The sequence below is a fragment of the Lampetra planeri genome, chromosome 45, assembly GCF_965212315.1.
Source record: "Lampetra planeri chromosome 45, kcLamPlan1.2.h2, whole genome shotgun sequence".
NCBI lineage: Eukaryota > Metazoa > Chordata > Hyperoartia > Petromyzontiformes > Petromyzontidae > Lampetra > Lampetra planeri.
In genome coordinates, this window is record NC_136151.1 from 607,858 (window position 1) to 610,629 (window position 2,772).

At 40.8% G+C, this 2,772-nt stretch overlaps 1 pseudogene; it reads right to left on the reverse strand.

The window, feature by feature from the left end:
• Window positions 1-1,598: 1,598 nt before the first annotated feature.
• Window positions 1,599-2,539, reverse strand: LOC144733234 (aerolysin-like protein; annotated as a pseudogene).
• Between the last annotated feature and the right edge of the window lie 233 nt (window positions 2,540-2,772).

Here is a 2,772-nt window from a genome sequence, read left to right on the forward strand (position 1 = left end):
CATGCGCGATTGAAATTATATTTAAAAAACAAGATCTCACTTCTGCGAGTTATCCGTACACATACTAGCTTACGTTTTGATAACTGTGATGGAAGGGGTTATCTCCGTGCAGTCATTCCTGACTGGGTTGAGACCATCAACTCACCACAATTGACTGCAGTTTTATTACAGGCGAATGCCTGGATTCGGACAAAGTTTTCAGTGATGCTGGCTCAAAGGGTTATGGGTGTGATAATGATGATAGTGAATGAAAACACAATCCAATGTATCTTTTAAGATATTTTATTTTGCATCACAATCCCAAAGCATTGCATAACATGCAAATGACTAGTTGCATTCAATTTCCTACAATAAAAGAGCATGCAATTGTAATCTAAATACATGAATCCAGATGGTGGTGCTGATGAAAGTGATGGTACTGCAAGAGCAATTCTTGAATTTTTTGGTGTCACCTTTGGATACATTGTTTCTAATTCGAGGCCAGTTATCATTTTTTGTATTTTCATTGTAGTGTTAAATGGAAAACAAATATGAGCGTTTCTGAAAATAGGTGTCCCAACACAAATTAAGATTGGTTGATTGTTTGGGGAATCTTTATCTTTCCGTCATCGTTTTGTTTGGTATCATTCACACGTGGATGTCTTCTCTCTACAATTTTAGTAGAAATGTTGGTCAAGTCCATCGATTATTCTGTTCGTGGCAGCATGCAGAAACTGTATTGTCAAGATATATTTTGTATTATTTTGCCGTGGAGAATGTCCTTTGCTGTGTGCTCTTCACCTTCTCATTTCTGAAGCCCATAAAGCTTCACCTCTTTTACCTCCTTCCAGTCATTTATGTCGGTCATCCAACTTGTACTTTGATGTATCGAATCCCTCCAGATTTGCACTCTACCGATCAGCGTTGCCTATGCCAGTTTGTATTGTCTTGTTACATTGCCCAAACCACTGAAATAAGTTTTCTTCCATTTGCTTTTGCTAGTCAGGGCATTTATAGTTAGATTGTAAAATCCAATATTATGATGATACCCTCTGCAGTGTTGGTTTGATCTGGAACTGTTTGTGTTGTCGTTTTGTTGCCTTGCCCAAGTTTGCATTTAGTGTTGAAAAATCGGCAAAAAATGTACGTGTGCTATTCGTACATTTATACTTTATTTATTGTTATTTCTAAATGATATGTTTTCGCTACTTGCTTACCATTGATCTACTTTGTACTCCTATCGTGTTTTGTATTGTTTCTTGTTGTAATTTGCGAACTCGTTCCTACTGGACACCTGTAAAAAAGAGATTCATTGATCGTCGGATTCCTCCGGGATAAATAAAGATTATGATAATTCCATTGTGATTTCTGAGCGAACAGACTAAATTATGTACAGTTGGTGCAATAAAAAATTGTTGAAATAACTATCTCCGTGTTAATTATTTTTTCACCGATTCAAAGGTTCCTTAATTGCACCAACTGAACTCTCCCAAATGGCATATGTATTGCATCATATTTTATATCGCAGGTTTCAATGAACTATTAAATAAAGATTGGCAGCGTTGAATGCAGCATGCAGCTAGTAAAGCGCAGCACGTGCGTGTTTTTCAGATGCCGTTTCACTTTTCCTTTATTTCTGCAGTCGCCTTGGTGTAGGCGAGACCCGTGTAGACACCCTCCATTGGGATGTCGTAGGTTGCGCCGTTCAATAAGGACATGCGCACCGTACCCTTGTAGGGGACGTCGATTTCCGCGCGACCAATATTGACGTCGATCACCGTGGTCTTGCGTGGAAGAACCGTGACATCGAATGAGAGGAGCTTGGTTTTCAATTCTGAATTCTCCACGGCGTGTGTACTCTCGGTGCCAACGGTAAACTAAAGCCACTTTCAACGTCCACGACATCCGGAATGCCAGCTGAGACGCTGATGCTCACCGTTGTCTCCAGCTTGTTTGAGATCGACCAGGAGGAGGTTTTGGTCAAGGTCTTGGAGGATTAAATTTGATAGGTTTGGGGGACAGAATCATTATTCTTGAAACTGACTGATTTTATCTCTTCCATCTGGACTTTTGGAAGCTGCTTGTGCAGTGTAGGATATGTCACGTTGATCAATTCTGAACATTTCACCGAATTGATGAAGAGGAAGCCCATGCAGTCGATGTCTGAACCGCCTTTGCCCTGAATTCCAAGGCAGATCCCAGAGCGGATATCGACCGGGTACTCTGTCTTTAGGCCCCAGTCTGTCATCTTCACGAATAATTCCCTGCCTTTGCTTGTCCTGAACTTGAAGGCGCCCATGCGTGAGCCAGCCCCATTCCCCCACAGTGAGAGTGACGAAAACAGCTCCCCAGGCTGGAACACAAACTCTTTGTGAGATCCCGAGGGATTACCGTACTGTGCAGACCTTCCGTCCGTCAGCCAGGCCTTTACGCACTTGATCTGCCACCCTCCAACCCACACCCAGATTTTTTCCAACGTTGCTCCATTTCTCCTCCCATCAAGACTGAAGCTTGTTCCTCCTTGTCCTCCACAGGTATGTAAGGCCAATGCATAAGGCATTTTCTCCTTTCTTCCTGCACATTACAAGATACAGATTTGTTTTAATTATGAAAGGAATTTCAAACATTATGATATTCACAGTTTTGACTTTCAAAACCACATTTTATTGACACATTTGTAATAGTAATGCACTTCTAAATTTGCATGTCGACTCATACGTTATCGACAATTCAATAACAAACATCACTATTGCGAAAAAACGATCATCATCATGTTGGAAAATTGTAAAAAAA